The following is a 21,710-nucleotide window of genomic DNA, read 5'->3' on the forward strand; positions in this document are numbered from 1 at the left end:
CCTTGGACTTTCTGTTGGTGAGAGTGGCCTCCCCATCCTTCATTTGAGGCATCCATATGAACGATGACCGAGGGTGGAGGTGGTTGCAAGGGTACCTTCTTTCGGTGCTTGGCCTCCGACCATGGCTTGTCAAGTGATCGCAGACGAGTTGGTATCGGTCTTGTTAGATCTCTTCGAGCGTTTGATGCGTATCTTCTTCAGAATCCTGAGGCATCTTTTGATTGTTCTCTCAGCACTGGGTCTGTCACTGAGGCAAACTGGAGGGAGCCCAGTACTCTCTCTTGTTGCCGTCTTGATATCCGATCAGATCATAAAAGTCTCTTGAAAGATCCTGCTATCTCTCTCCTCTTCTTTGATGGAAGGGAGAGGCGGTGTGACTGTAAGTTCCAATGAATGCCAAGCAATTGGAACTTTTGAGCTGGAGATAGTCGAGACTTTTCCAAGTTAATCTTGAATCCTAGATGTTGCAGGAACTGGATCACTTCCTTGGAAACTTGTGTGCATTCTGCTTCAGAGGCTGCCCACACCAGCCAGTCGTCCAGGAAACACTGCGTTTGCAAGCTTTGTGAATACCCTTGGGACTATGTTTAGTCCAAAGGGCATGGCTCTGAAGACGTATTGTCTCTTTTGCAGCTTGAATCCTAGGTAGGAGGAAACTTGTCGATTGATTGGGAAATGCCAATATGCGTCCACCATGTCTATGGAGACTGTGTATGCCTGCTTGGGCAGTAGGGTTCTTATGTCTTGAAGAGTAAGCATCCTAAATTTTTGGTTCACTATGACCTTGTTGAGGGGTGACAAGTCCAGAATGACTGAGTTTTTCCGAGTCTTTCTTTGGTACACAAAAAAAGCCTTCCCTGGAACTTGACAGACTTTGCTCTCCTTATGACTCTTGTCTAAGAGTTCTTGGACATATTATTCCAGAATGGGGGTTGAGTGTTGGAAGAATTGAGGGAAAGTTGGTGGAGTTGAGTTCCAGCTCCAACCTAGTCCGTTTTTTATCAGGCTGTGGGCCCAGGGATCGAAGGTCCAACGATCCCGGAAAGAGAAGAGTCTCCCTCCTACCAGAAGCATCTCACTTAGAGTGCTGGTTGGAGGACTTGCCTCCTTGTCCACGTCCACCTCTGTTGCCCCTACCTCTTGAGGGACGTCTAGAAGAGCCTCGAAAGGAACTTCTAGATTTAGGCCGAAAGGTCGTGGATTGCCTTTCAAAGGCCGGGGTAAAGACAGGCGACTGTGTCACTAGTTGCTGGGGTACCAATTGGTATGTGGTGGCTGGTTTTGCCACCGTGTGGGACACCGTGGCCACGGGAAGTTGTTATTGTCTAGGTGGGCGAGAGGGCGCTCGTGGCCTCTTAGTCTTTCTTTTAGGTTGGTGACCCTCATCTGGCGAAGACTTTCTCTTCGTCGACAAGCCCCACTTTTGGAAAAGATTTCTATTCTCCGGGGCAGCTTTGTCGATGACCTCTTTGACCACTTCACTTGGAAAGAGGTCTTTACCCAAGATGTTGGAGGTTATCAACTTCCTTGGTTCGTGTCTCACTGCAGCCGAGGCGAACACGAACTCTCTACAAGCCCGTCTGGCTTTGATGAAGTTGTACGGGTCCTTCGTCACTGTTGCCAAGTGAGCCTTGGTAAAGACCATGTACATATCTGGGGATGGGGAGACACTTGCCATCGTCTCCAGTCCGGTTTGAAGAGACATTGAGGCGGAAAGTCTTTCTTTCGTTTCCTGCTCCCTATGCAGGTGAAAGTCTGACAACTTAAGGAGGTCTTCACCGAACTGACATCCGGCAATGTTGGAGTCCAACTTCCCGACTGAGAACGTACTAAAAACGTCCTTCCAGTCAGCATCATCTGATGGTAGGGCAAAGGAAAACACCCTACACTCTTCGAGTGTGGGTTAAGGTTTTCCCACCTTGACTGCCTTTAAGGCCGCCTTAAACCCTTTTTCCAAAAAGGGGAAGGCACGGGAAGAAGAAGCAATGAAGGATGGGTGCTTCTTACTCAGAGCCGGCACTTTGGAGCTAGTGAAGGCCATCTCCTTCAGAGTGCTGGTAAACAAGGCCTGAGCTTTGGGGAGGTCAAGTATTATGACCTCTTTCGGCTCTGTCTCCTCTTTCGAAGGAGGTTCCGTCCTCAGACGAACGTAGCAGTCTAGGTAGGCCCCTTAACTGGGCCAGAATTCCACGTCTTCGACAGGACTATGCCCACCTTGTCGGAGAGGAAGATCTTACCTCCTGACATGGGCATGTGCTCAGCATGCCTCGCCAGGTTGACATCCAAGAAAGGGAGAAGGCCCTTAGCGTTGAGCTTCTTTTGAACTACACGAGAAGCTACGAGATGGTGCATGTCCGACCGTAGTGCAGCTTCTTTCTCGGTTGACTGCTTCTTCAAATCCTGAAATATAGAGAGGATAGAAGTCAACGTTTGACTTATTTCAGCCAATTGAGGGTCGAAGGGACGGGCTCTGCCACCAGAGCTGATGAAACCAAAACTATTTCGGTTCCTTCATCGTCGGTCTCAGAAGCCAATAAAGAATCTTGCTCCTGATCTTCGGCAAGAAGACTACGTTCCGTGTTTTCTGAAACAACTGACATGTTGTCTTCTAACTAAATGTCCTTCATGGCATCCGATACATCAGATTCTATCGGAATCTGGACGAGGTGGATCTCTGTATGAGGTTGTGGGATTACTGCATCCGAAGAAGCACTAGGGAAAAGACAGGCCCTCATCTTTTTATTAGGAGGGTATGAACCGGTGCCATTCTTTTGAAAACCCCTAACCCATTTACGCAGCTTCTCTCTTGCTGCATCCCTTGACTCAGTAGACTTTTGGTCATCAAAAGCCTCAGTAACCAGATTAGAACAAACGTCACACACCTGGGGGTCCCAATACTTCAGAGAAGCTGATGTCGCTGCGCAACGCGCGTGCGTCCTACACAGACAATGGCCACAGAAGTTCTTGCTGCGGACATTACAGAAGTGGTTCCCGCACTTGGTATGGTCCTCCTGTAAAGAAAGGAAAGGCAGAGGAGTATTCGGTGAATTATCTCACAAAATTCATTATACAATGTTATGTATATATCTAGCTTAGGATAGGTAAGCTAGAAAGGAAGAAGGAAAGACACCTACGTGTGTTTCCTGTTCAGCCAATTGCTATGACCTCCCTCAAAATTGAATTCCGGGGTATTTCTAAAGATAGAAACATTATTAGAAGATCTTTATCCTTCAGGATATATAGATGTGTGACTTAACACCGTCTTCTGGAATTCAATATTGGGGATTGAATGTAGTGATCACTGTAAATTAAATAAAGAACTCACTTTCTTTATATCAAGTGGCCTCACAATAGGCTGCCCATGAAACACAGTGTAAGTTAGAAAATGTATGGGCTACCGTACAAACTATACCGTGGTTTTTTTATTGCAGTATGATCTATATCGCAATTATACTGACCACTGTACAGTCATATACTGTAGTACCTGCCAGCATATGCCAGCATGTTAGTTCCTGGGTTTAAATTAGAAGGTGTACTACCTCCTAGTGGTAATGGGCGGCAGACCGCCGGCTGTTGTAGGTCGCCGGCCGCCTGGAGCCCGCCAACATTCGGCGGTCTCCGTCAGCCGGCGGCAAGAGATATGTCGTCAGACAGTCGTTTGACTGGCTGCCGGCAGGCAGCATGGCTGCCGGCAGTCAGCATTGCTGCCGGCAGGTAGCCGATGGGTCACCGGATGCCAGTGGGTCACCAACTGTCGGCAACCCATACCAGCCGGCGACAGTACAATCTGTCAGCGGTCTGCAGTCCAGCCGGCTGCCGGCGGCCTCATGGCTGCCTGCAGTTGGGACCCAGGATATTAGTGGTAAGAGAGAGAGAAAGGATGGATGAGGGGGCGTGTAAAGGCTCAGCCTTACTGCCCTCCATCTGGAATGAGGGTTCAAAAGGAAGGGGGAAATGCAACATTCGGGCTTCCATCCAACCACAACCCCACAGATCTCTGCAGGCAGGGTTATGGAAGGCAGACCAAGAGAGGACTGAAGAACACTCGACAGTGGGGTAGGGTCTCCGCAGGCAGCCAGCACAGCCGAGCACCCGACAGAAAACCCGAGCCTATTCCACAACCTACCGGCACTAGGGTCGATTGTAGGATGATGGTCAAGGTATGTGAAGGCTAGGCCATCACTAAAGGACAGATAGGGGAGGGGTGAGGGGCATGTAGGGTGAGGGAGGAGCCGGCAGCAAAGCCAGTCCTATCTCATCTAACAAGACTCAGTTCCAGTATTAGAACTATCCCAAGGGACCAGGGAATTCGATTCCTTGGCCTAGGGTTAGCCCAATACAGAAAGAGATTGGCAGCACCCTCGCTGCTGTCTCAGACAGAAGGAACAGAGTCTAGTGTCCGAGTCCCCCAAGCAATAGAAGAATTCTATTCTTCAGCTTAGGTTCTGCTGGCATAGGACTGTCTGCTAGGCCACAGAGAGCAGGCATCATATCATATAATGCCTTCAGGTGAGGCCTAAGGAGGTCTAGCCTCCTGCGTCGGTAGCCTAACCTCACCCGGGAATTTTCACCTAGCCAGTCGGCAACCGACCACAGACGGAATACTCTGATGTTCTGACCAAACCCAAAACCAGAATCTGCGGTTAAGGGAAGGTGCAGAAACACCATAGCCTAGATTTACCCGAATTCAATTCAAGGCAAATCTGACTAGGGTTCAGCCTAGGCCAACTCAGAGGGAGAAGAGATTGCTCTTAAATCTCCTAGGGAGATTAGTATCACTTTATAAAAGACTAGGAGGTATCAGTCTCCACTTAAATAAGGCGATACAAGAGCAATCGGGGACATGTATGAAAGTATACTAAAGCCTCTAGGCTAGTAGCCTAGAAGCGGTGAGAATCGATTACCTAAAGCACCGAAACTCTCTCGTATACTATCTCTGGAAGAGAAAAAATTTTGCAGTAATATCTTATATGTATAAAATACTGCCTAAAGCTTCAATAAATTACCACACTAGGAAAACTATATCATGCATGCAAGCAAGGGCTAGACACCTAGACTAGGAAGCCTAGCGTAAGTGAGGATCGGTTACCTAAGTGGCTGAAACCACAATACAATCGGCATAGTATAAGATTTCCTAGCAATGAAGGCTAAATAGCTAAATTTAATAAAGCAAAAAATACTGGGAAGGTTGTTCTGGCTGACTAAATGACACATACATAGCGAACGCCAGTGTCCATGACGTCTCTGCTTAGGCAACAGCTCTTGTTACGTTAAATCAAGGAAAAAAACTGGCAGGAGCTAACATTTATACAAAATAAAGATAATACTCAACTTTCCAGAGGCAGATGAGGTTGGAGAAAGCATCATAGCAGAAAATAATCCAAAAAATATCGTGAGAGCACTGGGAAACACCGAGTAAGGTTCGCTACGAAAGAAGGAATAAAAAGACGGCACCCAGACGTGACGTCATACAGGTACTTAACAGTAGGAGTAGAGCGTGCCTTAATAACGGCTCTCCTCCAATTCTTGACACTTTCCCCTCTCAAAGCGTAAACGCTATTAGGGGTGTAGATAGCTATGTGGCGTGTCAAGAATACGACCTCTGATATTATGCAATATCCCTAAAGGCAAAAGCAAGGGATATTCGCGCCAGGAGTTAGAATTCTGGATACCTTAAGTAAAATTCTCTGGGATGTATCACTGTAGTTAAATATAACCTAGGAAGCTACTATAAAGGAACTTCCATCAGGTCGACATGGCCTGAGCCAAAAAATGTTTCGGAGTACCAAATTTCGGTAGTACAGATCTTTTTAGCACTCGCCACTCTGATTCGATGGTATTGGTGTGCACACTGGGATCGTTCGGACTCACAAAGTTAATGCTATGATTAACAGTTTTGATCCTCGATATTACTATAGGCCTTCAAACATTCTGAAATTATTGTAGTTTCGGGATGGACGCACTAATAATATCGGGAGCAATGTCTTTTCCGAACAATCCTCGACAACCCTAAAAAAAGTCTCACGTGTTTCCCGGTCAATGCCGCCGATCACCCATTTGCCATAGACCTTGCTGCCAGCATTATATTTTCTTTTTCCGAATTTACTCTCGTCTATCTCGACGATATGTCCTGGTCCGCCAATTTTTTAGCTGTCCATCACTAAGATGTCCTCACACACGTCGTGACAGAAGTTGTACCAATCATCTAGTGTGTGAGAGGCTAACTTTTTGTACAATGGGAGAATCTGGTTCTGAGGAAAACCGTAAATAAAACTTGTTAACATTATAAATACATCTTCGTACGGTAGCTTTGATTGTGAAAAAAAGTTACTGCGGTTAGGGGCGATCTTCTTTCGGCAATAACTATATGAACAACACCAAATAACTTAGCTTTGCCAGTATTCGCTGATTTTCCATACTACTTTTAGCGCATATCACCGATACGACATTTTGCAAAAATGCCGGAAAAATAACTTAAAAGACCCATTTTATATAAATATTTTGTAAACTCATCACTTGTTGTAAAGTTCATAATCCTAAACATACTAGGGTCGACTGAATTGAAGAAAGATTCACAAGTATCTACACACTGAATAGTTGTCATCACGCTGCTTGGGTAAAGAATGAGCATTTCCGACCCTCGATTGGTGCTCCCGTTTCCGTATTTGAATTTTTAGAAAAAATTGGTTGTGATTGGGTAAAATATTGATCCCCAGGTCAAGTGGGGTTCCCTTGGGTCGTTTCAAATTGCCGCGGCCAATAATTAACTCAGTATTTCACCGCTATAGCGCTATTGATTCGATCAAACGTCATCTAGAGGGAATTCTAGGAACTGGGGGAGCAAGAAACTGCGTGGCAAGGTAGGGGGTGGGGTAAACTGGCAACCCTGCTCACTCACACCTCTCGGCTGAGTAACCACTTTGCCTTATGGCTCGGTAGAGAACGGACATGCTGCCCTTCTCTCCCGCCGGAGACTTGCCTTGATAGTTTTCCTGTTTCATTTTTTTTCTCCTGCGTGTGTTTTCATTTATCTTATATATTTATATATGGAAATATAGTTTTATGTTGTTAGATACTTGTAACTTAAGCCTTCCCCGCTTTAACATAATTCACAAGAGGCCTCTGCTATGTCATTTACATTTTAAGGGTTTTAAGGCTGCTATTAAACTCTAATGGGGAAATTATGCAGACATATATTCTTCATTACATAATGTTTTCTATTCACTGAAAAAATAGGCCATATCCTAAAGTAAATTAATCATTGATGTAGGTCTACACACACTCATGCATAAGTCTCTCTCTTATCCATTTCAATACGAACTTACATCAGAAAGCGTTTGTTAATTTTTTTTTTCCGTAAATATTTATATAGTTTTTATTGCAATATTTTTGGATTCAGGATACTGTAGTGTTGCATAAACTGCATAAAAATCACAATTAAACTAATTCATAATTTTACTGCCAAGTTACAATCCCTCTAATGTTGACATGTAGACCTTCCTTTCCTGCTACATTACCCTTATTCTAGGCTATTATGATTAATCTGTGGCTAAGTGGCAGCCGGTTGGGAGACTTCTTTCTCTGTGCCTACTCACACTAGTTTTATGTTGGTTGAATATTGTCTGGTGATTTCAGCATATTACTCACCCATAAATGAGTGAATAATTATTAGTAATTATCCAGGGGTATCCCATGTGCGTCGTCAGTTTTTTTAATATTGATATGTTGAATCAAACGCAGGTATATACATAACCCTTTAATGTATAATAAGAGGCTACATTACTCTGTGGCCATGGGGTTCCAAGTTCCAACTGAGCGTCGAAGGTCTCGTAAACAATCTCAAAACCAAACACCAAAAACAAACTTAAGAGCATGGCTCTCAAAAGACTTAATTCCTACTGCCATACAAAAGTAAAAAGAATCACATCAAATCTTTGAGGTAATCAATAAATGCTTGAACCCTAATATCAAAATACATTATTTCAGTTATGTACAATGTATGACATGTTTTATTCATGCAATATGATGCAATGTTGCACTCAATACACGTAACATTTGAGGTAATACAGTATATTATTACAGTAATACATAACAGTCTCCTCCCCCTTAACTTGACATTGTAAATATCTTTATAAATCTAATCTCTCAGGGGCCTTCCTCTATTAATCCCATTATGAAGCACTAAAACCTCATTTTGTACTGGTACATGAATTGGTTCTGAATCTACATTTGATGTTGGAGCATCTTGGTTATTCTTTGACTCATTTGATCTAACTACTTCTGAAAGTTTTCCATCTCTAACATTCACTTGCTCTACTGTATTTCTGTTTAATGGCTGTAATTGATCAACATGACGTTTAAACAATATTTCCACCAACATGAACATCATAATGTAAATTTTCAATCTCTCTTACAATCTCTCATGGTACCCACTTCTCTGGAGTGTAGTACGATCTTACCATGACATCAGATGAAGGTAAAAAATGGGTTACTTTTGGAAGATTTTCTAATTGTTTATACCATTTATCTTCTAAATCCCTTTGCAAACTTAGATACAACAAATCTAACTCACACCTAATTCACCTCCACATCAACAAATTTGAGGGTGTCACGCCTTTTGTGCTGTGCGGTGATGTTCTATAAGACAATAAAAACTTTGATACATGTAAAAATATATTACCTGAATTTGCTTCCCTACACTTCATATTGTGTTTAAATGTTTGAACAAATGTTTCAGCCTTTCCATTAGTAGATGGATGATATGTTGCTGAAAATGTATGCTTTATACCATTGACATTACAAAATTCTTTAAACTCTTGTGAGGTAAATTGTGGACCATTATCTGTAACAATTCTTTCTGGAATACCATGAGTAGAAAGAAAATGCATTAACTCTTTTATTGTGGCGTAAGACGTTGTTGACTTCATAGGTATGATTTCTGGCCACTTACTGTAAGCCTCTACTACTATCAAAAACAAATAATTTAAAAAAGGACCTGCAAAATCTATATGCACTCTTTGCCAAGAATACCTGGGTAACCCCTTTGGGTGCATTCTAGCAAAATGAGGATTTTCCTGTTGCATAACACAATTCATACAATTCCTTACATAAGATTCCACATCTTTATCTACACCTGGCCACCATACAAAAGTTCTTGCAATTGACTTTGATCTTACAATACCTTGGTGATCAGCATGTATTTCAGACAAAACCGTATTCCTCAGTGAATTACGAATAACTACCGTTGAACCTCTCATCCCTATTCCTTGTGTTACATTCAGTTCATACCATATATCCTTATGGGGTTTACAATTTTCCTTTTTTCCACATAAGTCCCTACCTATCATTAAACTCTCTAAAACCTCACTGAGTACTGGATCTCTCTTGGTACTGTGTGCTACATCTTTTGAAGTTATTGGTACATCATATACAGAAATTAACAGAATACTGTCATCATACTCTTCTGGAGCTTTGTCTACTAGTAATCTAGATAATGCATCTGCGTTACCCATCTTTGATGTTGGATGGTATTCTATATCATAGTGGTAAGCGGCTAACGTAATTACCCAACGTTGTAGTCTTGCAGCTACCAATGTAGACAAAGTTGCTTTTGGACCCAATATTGTTAATAAAGGTTTATGATCTGTAACAAGTGTGAACATTTTCTTACCATAAAGATACATATGGAATTTCTTAACTCCATACACTAATGCTAAACCTTCTTTTTCTATTTGAGAGTAATTCTTTTTTGCCTTGTTCATGGTTTTTCTGTTCCATCAGGCATTACATGAGATAGTACTGCATTTAAACCTATGTTTGATGCATCATATGCTAATTTAACTGGTAAATCCCTTTGATAATGTACTCGGAATGTAGTTGATGTTATTTCCTGTTTGATTCTTTCAAAAGATTCCAGACACTCTTTTCTCCACTTCCATTTTACACCTTTATTCAACAGATTATACAATGGATGTGCAATTGTAGACAAATTCTGAATGAAATTCCCATAAAATGTTACTAAACCTAGAAATGATTGTAATTCCTTAACATTTTCTGGTACTTTTGTTAATTTTACAGCTTTGATTTTCTCTTCAGTTTTGTGAATACCCTTGCCATTAACTATAAAACCTAAGTATTCCATTGAATCCACTTTTGAAATACATTTACTCTTATTTACTCTAATATAATGTTCCTTCAACTTCTTCAAAACTGTTTAGAATATTTTTTTATGATCTCTTGTGTCTTTACTAGCAATTAAAACATCACCTATAAAAATGAATACTCCTTGCATTCCTGAAAAAAATCTTATCCATAGTTTGTTGCCATATAGCTGGACTACTTGCAACTCCATAAGGTAATCTCTTTGGTCTAAACAAAACTAAGGATGCATTTACTTTACATAATTCTTGTGAACTTTTATCGAAGGGAAGCTGTTGAAATGCTTGTCTTAAATCTAATTTAGAAAAAACCGTGCATCCTGATATACCTGCAAACATGTCTTTCAGATTTGGTTTTGGATGTTGAGCTACTTGCAGTTGTGGATTCAATGTTACCTTTTAATCTCCACATAACCTAAACTGTCCACTTTCCTTCACAATAGGAACTAATGGTGTAGCCCAATCTTAATATGTAACCTTTTCCCAGGAACCTTCGTTTTCTAATCTCCTGATTTCTGTTTCAACTGCACTCTTCAATTCATACGGTACTGCTCTGGGAGCACAAAATCTGGGAGAACTGTCAGGTTTCAAAACTAAAATTGCCTTTGCGTTCTTTACTGTACCTACTTTATCTTCAAATACGTCTCGAAACTCTGATATGATATTATCCACAGATATTTCATTTTTGTGTTCATCCTGTCTACCTGTAACCTTCAAAATACTTGGCCAAACTAACTTCAAATACTGTAGTCAATCTAAACCTAGCAAAGTTTGTCTATTACCTTTTAATACTGTTATTGGCATTCCCTCTCAGTTCTGTTCTTTGTACTGTATTTTTACGTTTGAAGCACCTATTATCTGAATATCAAAATCATTATAACCTTTCAATTCTCTATTTGGACCTTCTAATGAGAAATTAGGAATGCTTTTAACCGTTTTCTCAGACATAATTGATACATCGACCGCTGTGTCAACTTGCATCAAAATTGGTTTACCATTGATGATTACTTCTACCATGATGTTTCTTTGCACCTTTGTTGACGGAATTAATGTGAAACGCAAAATCTGTTTCTGACCTAACCTGATTATCATGAACATTTTCCGCATTATTCTCTTGACCAACAGTATCAACTGTAGCATTTATTTTCTGTGCGTACTATTTAGGGACTCTACAAGCATTTGCAAAATGACCTATCTTTCTGCAATTCTGGCATGTTTGTCCAGTAGCAGGGCATTTCTTTGCTTAGTATGCAAGATGATCAGTTTTGCCACACCTATAACACTTGAGTTTTTCCTGTTGTTTCTGTGTATAAGCCTGATTCTGATATTTATGAACATTAGTGTTAGGCACTTTTCTTTGACTAGGCTCTGACATATTCCTTCTCTGATTCTCATTGGTTTTTCACTTAGAACCTACTGTATTAATTTTAGAATTTTCCATTCTATTGCTTGTAGAACTACCTATTATGTTACTTTTCCTCTTTGATGTTTCTAAAGCTCAGCCTGTTATCAATACCTTTTCTAATGTTAAATCTTTATCTTACAATAATTTCTTTCTTAGCTCTTGTGATGTGCAATGTGCAATCACTTGATCTATGATAACATTTTCTAACTCTAGAAATTCACATGAAACAGCTAAATTCTTTAGTCTAGTCACAAATGCATCTAAACTTTCATTTTCTTTCTGATAAGACTGCGCTGAAAACTGGTATCTTTCAAAAACATTAATTGACCTGAGGAGCAAAATATGTGGTAAGAGCCTTAATTGCAGCTTCACTTGTGTCATCTGTAGGCTGCAAAGTCTTAAACACTTCCCGAACTTCCCTACCTGCTGTATGAAAAACTTGTCATTACTTATGTTTATATTCATATTTTACTGTATTCACTGCGATATATTGGGCTGAAATAACAACAATATGTGTGGGAACACTAGTTCCAATTAGTGAATATTTTTTTTATCCTTTTATCATTACGTTGAGGTTTTTTTTTTTTTTGTTTGCAGCTGTTATTCACACTTTTTGTTACTTCGTTGTTTACTTGACTTTTTTTACTTCAATCATGCTGAAGAAGGAGTATTCTATTAAGCGAGGACTTATTTCAAAGTCAATGAGAAGCTCATCCTATCTGAAAAAGAAAAGAAGCAAATTATACAAAAATTTTGAAAGCCTCACCAAAAAAGATTTATTGAAATATTAATGAGGTAGTCAATGGCAAAATGTCCAAAGGTTTGACTACATGGGAAGGACATTGCTACCTATGCATTACATTTTGTACCACTTGGGCACAATTTTTTCTCATTAATATAATTTCCTTAACCAGAAAACACACCACGTTATTTTCACGTTGCATTATAGTGAAAATTAGATGAATGGTATTTTCTACGCTGTGACGTCGCGAGCATGACGTACGCTACTGTCAACAAGTTTAATTGATTTAAAATAGTTCTCCCGAGGTTTCAGAGAAGAAATCTTAATGTTAAAGGGAGCGGTTAAGGGGTAGCTACAGCATTAGTAGAGAGTCTAAATACAAAAGGAAGAATAGGATATAACTGGTATTCATTGGATAAGTGTGGTGAAATCAGAGACCTAAGATAAGATATAGATATATAAAGGATATTGCAACATTTTTAGTTTCTTCATCATCAAAATTAATAAAATTTATATAAGAATCAATAAAATGATTATCAATAAGAATATTACTTTGTATAATTAAAATTATTATTAAAATAGAATGAAGTGTTGGTTGTTGTCCACTCAATAGAAGACACAGAGGTAAGCCATTGGCGCTGGCGAATTGAGCGAACAGCCTTTCACTCTGAACGCTGACACAACACTGAGCATTGCAACAGAAATCGAGCCGGCCCATCAACACATTGGTGGTACGGTTTCGTGTTGAAAACGTCGTTTCTCAACCATCTATTCAATACTGCAAACATCATGAACCTTAGTCTGTAATGGGCCTTATTCTTCGAGTGGAAAATGATGTTTCCTTATGGATAGAGAGAGAGAGAGAGAGAGAGAGAGAGAGAGAGAGAGAGAGAGAGAGAGAGAGAGAGAGACCTCTTTGTTCTTCTCAATGGTACAGCAGATGTTCTGGTTTCCAACACCTAACCCTCAACCCCGCCCCATTCCTCCTAGTTAATTACTAACAGTAAAACCATTCTTTCCACAGATGCCTCGATCCCTTTCATATTCAAATCTATTCAATTGAATGTATTCTACCGAATAACTACATCATGGGTAAATAAATTAAAAGAAAAGGCAATCTCAGTATAAAGCGTTTATAGTTGTAATAAGTATAAACAAAATAATTAAGATGGAACCAAAGAGTTTTCTTTAAACGTAAATTTCTATACATAATCATTTTATTTTCTTTCCAATATGCTCCCATAATAGTGAAAACCATCTTATTTGATTGTGATACAATGACTTTTAAGTAATTTTATATTTCATGCAAGATTTGAAACGAACGAATATAATTCTTCAGCTTTGCGGCATTGAATCAGAAAAGACCAAAACATTAACCATTTTATTCATAAAGCTTTTGATAATAGTATCTATAAGATATATGGATAATAATTGGTCCTGGAACAAAACGATTGATGGATATCCAGAAAACCATTTTGATTTCAGATAATTAAGCTTTTCGTAAATGAAATCTGAAAGAAGAGAAAGAACATAATTCTAATTGCAGAACTTTTTTAGTTTTATTACCATTTACTAAATGGTAAAACGCAACTGATATATATATATATATATATATATATATATATATATATATATATATATATATATATATATATATATATATATGAGTCTGTTGAAAATTGAATAAATATCAATTTACAATGTAACTAAACAAAAATAGTTCAAAGAAATTTTATCAAAGAGGAAATTTAGAGTATTGAGCTTGCAACTTATTCCATCATCCTGAAATGGCAACACTCTCTGTAGCCTACTTGAGGTGTTTATATACCTGAATCAGTCAGACCCGGTAATTTGATTATCTCTCAATGATAACTTCCGAAATCTCCTCTATATTGCACAATCCTTTGTGCTTCATTGCATCTCCCAAAAAGAACCGTCCGAGATTTCCATGGGGGAAATATGGCCCAGGATAATATTGCCCCCTATGGGCCAAGATTCCCCCTTTGCTTGGTGGAGGTAACCGTTATTTCGGACGGGGGGAAAAACAGACAATTACACTGGGTCTTAAAGATAAGTAATTAATTTCTATAATTTTAATGTTTTTAGATTACGCAGTTCAACATTACCTCTTGCCAGTATAAGTCTGTGATCTGGGAACGGGGTCTGGGGCTTACCCCCAGCTAGGGGTTTTGACCTGGGAAGAGGGTCCGGGGGTTTGCTCCTGGCTAGGGGTTGTGACCTAGGAACTTCTAAGTTACGTTAGGTGGGTTTGTTGGGTTCTGTACCCTTTTCTACCTTTTTATATTTGGTTTAAAGGGTATATGGAAAAATGCTTTAAAATACACGTTAATATTATCGTAGTATTGCTAACGTTAGCAATGGCATAGTAATGTTGGTAACGTTGCGTAACATTGTATATATATATTCCTAATATCTTGTCAAACTTACCGTGATTATTTAATTCATCAAAATAGTTTCTCTGTAAGGAAGGGTGGGGGAGAAATGGCCTAGGGAGGGGGAAATATCTTAGGGCTGAAATTCCACCTGGGGGAATAACAGCCTGGTCTGCTTTTCCCGGGGGAAATCGATCCTAGGCTAATTTTCCCATAGGGAATTTTAGTCAGGGGGAAAAATTTTCCTGCTACACTGGATTTAACTGGGATTTCATTATTTTGGCTTGATTAAAATCCAAGTAATTGTAAGTCAAGTGGTAACAATTGGGTTCCTTCCTTCAGTGTAAAATGCGTCTCAATTAATCTAATTGTAAGGAGTGATTTCTACTTTGAAGTATAAGAAAAATCTTATTTAGATTATTTTTGAATGAAACCTCTCGCCTATATCGATGTAGTCAGTTACTATAAAACGACTTAAGTATTACTAATAGATGTAAATTCTTTCTTTTATCGTTTACAATTCGTTATAAACTGAATCATGTTTCTTTCCTTTCAGTTTCTTGAAACCTTCAAGTTGACTCCAAAGAGAAGATTAATACCTCTTATTTGGACTTACGTCATTGCAAAAGGAATCACTTAATTCTTGTCAGTTATAGATATTTATACTAACAGCTCAAATGTGAACTTATTTCTTAATTAATATAAACATATTTCAATGCTGCCCTTCAAGATATATATCAAATTAAAATGTTTTCTCTAAAAAACGTATAGTTAACAGTGTTTGTGACATCCCTCAGGTTTGTTGAATGTGAGAGTGTTGGTGCTTAACTTCTCCAAGCCTTGATCCGGAAATTGGAGCGGGGAGGTTTTCCTGGAATCATTTCCTGCACATTAATTCAAATTATAATTTTTTAGTGGTCCTTCAAACCGAAGCTGACACCATTGATTTATGGAATCATGAAATTTGATACTTTGTAAATTCATTCGTAACATATCACAAAACTCACTTGGTCAAGTCGGACCATAAAACACGCACACTGTCTATTTTGGAAAATGATCAAGTCCTTACTTTGATAGGCAAAGAAATGTATTAGGAGCTAATATTTGTAGTAGCCTATCCTTTAACGAACAAATGCAAATTTATAACCAATTGTTTTTAGCCAGAAAGTTCTACCCTGAAGGAGTTCTTGAGCTCTGGTTTGTACGTTTTAGCTATGCAAAATACCAATGATTAGTAAAAGGGGTTGCTGGGTTGCTTTCTGTTCCAAACAGTATTGTAACATTGGATGTTTAAACCGGCTGATTTGTGTTTAAGAAACTCGTTAATTTACTTACCTCATTAAATTTAACTTGTGATTACTTACCTTTCAGTTGACTGTAACAGCCATTGAAAGCCTTTTAATTCTTATGTATGTTTTTAATATTTTATGCCAGACTATAGTATTTCTTTGGAATTTCTTTTACCTGGAGGTGCAAGAATACTGTTTGTACTTATATAAGCACCATTTAGAACCTGCGGAAAAAGCAATTGTCTCTCGCCTTTATTGCCTTAAAAAAGTGAATGCTATACGAGAAAGATCCTCGAAACAGCAACAGACATAAATAAGTTATATCGTCTCCTGAATGGCATAATGGGAAATGTAAAAGAAAAGAAGCTACCTGATGGATACAGTGACCAGGAACTAGCAAATACTTTTCTAGTATTCTGTAAAATCAAAATTGAAAATATAACCAGTTCATCTGTAAATACTCAACATCAGATTAATGATACACCAGGCACACAGACAAAATTAATAAGATTTAACAACATAACACAAGATGACATCATCAGAATTATCAGGAGAGCAATATCTGAATTAATTGGGGAGAGAGACTTTTGTAGTCTAGCCGAAATAATAATGAGAATAGCAAATGCAAGCATTGATGAATGTAAGTTTCCTAAATCTGAGAATATGGCTATAGCCACACCAGTTCTGAAAAATGCACTGGACTACCAGGAATTAAGCTCATATAGACCTATTTCAAATCCATCCTTTGTCTCAAAAGTGCTAGGATATGTAATTCTTGAACAACTAGTCAGCCACTTAGAAGTAATAGAAGCTTTGTCTGACAACCAATCTGCTTACAGAAAACTATACTTTATGGAGAGAGCCCTCTACTCTGTTGTAGATATGCTAGAAATGACGGAGGAAAATAAATGTGGTATCTTAATACTGCTCGATCTCAGTGCTGATTTTAATACAGTGCTGCATGAACTGCTACTACATGATCTAAGGTTCATCGGCGTTGAGGATGCAGTCTTCGAATACCTAAAAGACTACTTAGCTGGTAAAAGTTATTGTGTACAAATTGGAAACTCTTCTTCATTTTATGAACCCTTAAACAGAGGGGTACCCCAGTGGAGTGTACTTGTCCCAATCTTATCTTGTGTCTATCGAAAATACTACAAATGCCTGGCGTGAAGTTCAAACTATTTGCGTATGGCACACAATTTTACTTCTCATTAAATGATATAGATGACACTACTGAAACTCTAAACCCAATCCTTGATAGTGTTACAAAATAGGTGACATTTAAACAACTAAAATTAAATGAGAACAAACTGAATTCTTAATGGTGTGTAAGAGAATCAGTATGAGAAACTTGGGTGATATTCAAATGAACATATAATGATGACTCGGTACCCATATCTAGTAAAGTTCAAGATATAGGTGTAATCCTCGACTGTAACCTCCCTCTAAATGCCCAAACAAATAATGTAATAAAATCTGTTGGTTATCATCTAAGAGATTTTGCGTTTATAGAAAAGTACCTGGACGAAAATTCTGTAAAGAAACTTGTGATAAACTGTGTTATTGCCAGGATTGACTACTGCAACTATATCTGTTACAATTTATCAAAAGTGCAGCTTAAGAAATTACAAAACATAATAAACAGAGGAGTAAAACTGATAAAAGGTGTCCCACCTAGAGAATTGATTTACACTGGCTGCTGATAAAAGCAAGAATTGAATTTGAAATATGTAAAATAGACCACCAAGTTATCAGAACCGGTCATCCAAAATACTTAAGAAAACTGCTGCATATTGCCCAGCCAACAAATCGTGTCGATACGAGAATAGTTACAGATGGCTTCAAACTACTGTAACCTAGATATATGTCTACTGTAGGCTCCAGAGCCTTTAAATATGTGGCCCTAATACTATATGATAAGCTCCCACGAGACATCCGAATGATTGAAGACATTTAAGTTTTCAAGGCAAAACTGAAGACTTTCTTATTTCATGAGTCCTTTGACAGTGACGATTCAACAGTAAATGAACAATATGTGATATGAAACGTTAAATACTCTGAATGAACAAGGTAAAACGTCAGTGGAGGTCTTGTAGAGAGTTGGGTTCCCCTGCTATATGGGACTGGAAAAGCAGTCGTCAAAGTAAAGTAAGTAAGTAAAGTATTACGTTGCAATGTGAATGTGAACTTCAATCACTGATATATTTATCTAATACCTGAGCATATTCTAAAAAGTTCTAGAACTCTCCTAGTGGAGAATAAATTTTCATTTGTTTTTACTTTTTGTTTTTTCCCAAATCCTGAGAGAGAGAGAGAGAGAGAGAGAGAGAGAGAGAGAGAGAGAGAGAGAGAGAGAGAGAGAGAGAGAGAGAGAGTTGTTAATCTTATGGTTGTTTGTAGTGGGAGAGACTATTGGAATAATTGAATGTTTGTTTACTTTTTATTTAGGTTAGGGCAGTGGTAAATGTTTCGGAATGAATGCTTTTTTTGATTGACTGCAACTTGAGGCAGGTGTGTGCGTGTGTGCACGCTGGATTTATATATTTATTTGATTTCAACCAGCGTTGGAAGTTATTATTTATTTTTTGAGCCGTGATTCCTCCTTGAATTGAAGATAGTGTTGATGGCCTGGATTGTTCTAAATGATTTCCATTTGACTGCTCTTTGAAACGAAAGACCTATTGATCACCAAACTTGGAATTTGTTCTGGATCTGTTTACTACAGATGATGATGCTTATGATGAGTAGGACGACTTATTGGATTGGAAATTTAAATACACTAATATCAAGTTAATATGAAAAGATTGATTGTGCATTCAGTCATTTTGAATGAGAGTCAGTGTTGCCATAGTATGGCTTTCCAACCGAGTTGTGGAGGTGGACTTTAAGGGACTGTTAGCCCTCTGTGGACGAAGGTGTCCACACACATATATTATATATTCAAATGTTTTTGTTTGTTGGTTTTAGTTAGTGTTAAGATTTTGTGATTTATTTTGAGATTTTATTGAATTCAGTTTATTTTAGTGTTAAGTGATTACTATAGTTTCAAGGTTATAGTTATAAGTGTGGTTGCTGGTGCTTTTTTTTTTTTTTTTTAGAATATTCTAGACTATAAGGAAATATAGTTTTAAGGGAATGTTTAGTTTTTTACCTTTTGTTAAAGAGTCTGGTTTATGTATTTTAAGAGGAAGGTTTGTTTTGTTGAGGCAATTGTCAGTAGGTGTGATTCAGGGTGTGGGGCTTGTTTTTGATACATGCTGCCACATCCTGCAGCGTCTGTTTTCCATCACACCCTTAATGTGCTCTTCCTAACAGGGGGAAAACAGTAGACCTATAAGCTACAGTGAGTAGGCCTATGGATGGAGGTTTTATTTATGGTAACAATATAGGTATATATTTATCCATATTTTTTTTTCTAAGTTAAGACTCCTATAAGGGTAATGAGAATATGATACTTATGATACAATAAATAAAAGCTGAATACTAGAATTAACAGCCAAGATAGGCCTACAGACATCAAACAACTATTTAGGACTATTTTTCTCCAAGCGCCTTCTGAGCCCATTTAATGATTGCACTAGTAATTAATTAGTGGCCATTAGTCAGAGATGGGAGGAGACTTTCAGCTCCATCCATTTTCCTTATGTTAAAATAATGAGACCATTTAGTGATTCAGTTTTTCTGGCGTCGCTCTTTATTATGGTTTCAACTTGGGGGAAAAATTCTCTCTTATCATCGACTTCAGCTGATGATGATGATGATGATGATGAATTAGAAGAACCGATGAATCTAACATTAATTGGGATAGAAATTAGAGGAAACATTATTCAACATTCATTTCAGACAACCAAAAATTTGTACAAGGATTTTCTGTAATTTATAATTGTTCCAAACGAACAATTGTGGTGGCCTGTTGGTATCTGGTAACCGCCAGACTGGGGTTCGAGTCCTACTCAAACTCGCTAATTCCTTCGGTTGCTGCAACCTCACCATCCTTCTGAACTGAAGAGAGCCTATAGGTCTATCTGCTGAGTCACCAGCAGCCATTGCCTGGCCCTCCTTGCTCCTAGCTTAGGTGGGGAGGGTGGGGGGGGGGGGGGCGTGAGCACTGATCACATGTATATAGGATCAGTCTCTAGGGCATTGTCTTGCTTGATAATTCAATGTCACTGTCCATTGGCTCTGCCATTTATGAGCGCCCTTTAAACGAAATTGAAGATTCCTCTATTCATCAAAATCCTTTTCATCTATGACTGTGGTTCCCAACCTTTCAAATATGGCCACCCATCTTAGAACAAGCAATCAGGAAGCGACCATAATCCTTAAAATATCTTAAATATGCATTCATTTTTTTTTGTTCGACAAACTGCCATATATTGCGATTATTGAATTATAGATTATTTATTCGTGAAGTAACCATACATTCCATAAATTCATGATCAATTTTAAATTTGTTCATGTAAAATTCCAAATCTTCTACAGAAATTAATTAATTGGAAATCAGTTCAAAATTATTTGAACACAAATTTCCACCGTTATGTAAAGTATATTTATGAACTAACCTTAATGAGACGTCTGTTATTGCAGTTTTTAGTCAACAATTCTATCCTGGGCTCTGTTGTTGATATGGCTCACTTCAAGTTGTCTTCCATATTTAATTGATTTCGGTACTTGTTTCTTAGGATAAGAAATTGAGAAAATGTTGCTTCACATAAGTAAGTTATTGGGAACGGCAATAAAGTCCTTATTGCGATTTCTGATATTAATGGGAATTTTTTTAAACTTTTTGCCCAAAACTCTTGTAGTTGCAGTTCACCGAACAATGATTTAGCTTCAAAATTGCTTTTTAAGTCAATGTACTCTTCTTCTGCTGCTTCAAGGACATCAAATACACTGGCATTGAAAGGGTAGAATGTAAGGGAGAAAGATTTGCAACATTGACCAGAAAAATAACTTCTTATTTGAATAGTAAGATTTTCCAAATGCTCTTGTATCAAGCCATATAAGTCATCAATGTTAATACTATTAGCCGTTTCTTCAACAAATTGGGCAAGTGTTCTGGACATGCATAATTTCTTGTGGTTAATTTTTGTGATCCAGAGTTCTTAAAAGACCATATCTTTTCAGACAAAGGTATTATCGTACTTTTCTCACCCTGTAATCGTGTAGTATCACTATTAAATATCTCAAAAATGTCGAACAGATGTGTCATTTTGCACAACGTAAATTCATCCGTAAACAATGATTCATATTCCCTTGTATTTTGAGAAGCTAGAAATATTGGCACCTCTCCTCTCAATTGAAAAAATCTCTTCAATTCCTTTCCTTTCGAGAGCCACCTTATCTCTGTGTGAAACTGTAGTACTTCATGCATTGAAACTAACTCTTCACATAAAACTTTGGAGGGCCATGTTGCAGGTGGGCTTGATTTTAACGGCATTCACGGCTTTAATCACTCGGTTATGCACTTCTTTGAATGGTTCAGGTAATGCCTTGGTAGCTAATACTCGTCGATGAATCATACACAGAGTCCCAATTACTTCTGGAGTCACTTTTGTAACTAACTAACGATTGGAAGCCAGACTTACAGACGAGCATTTTGTACAAACTCCGCACAATTTCTCATATTCGATTGAATGTTCTTTGAACAAATCATAATTCTGTTAAACTTCAAGTTTACTACTACACAATTTTGCTAAACAAGGTTTACAACTAAACAAT

The sequence above is a fragment of the Palaemon carinicauda genome, chromosome 8, assembly GCF_036898095.1.
Source record: "Palaemon carinicauda isolate YSFRI2023 chromosome 8, ASM3689809v2, whole genome shotgun sequence".
In the NCBI taxonomy this organism is placed as follows: Eukaryota; Metazoa; Arthropoda; class Malacostraca; order Decapoda; family Palaemonidae; genus Palaemon; species Palaemon carinicauda.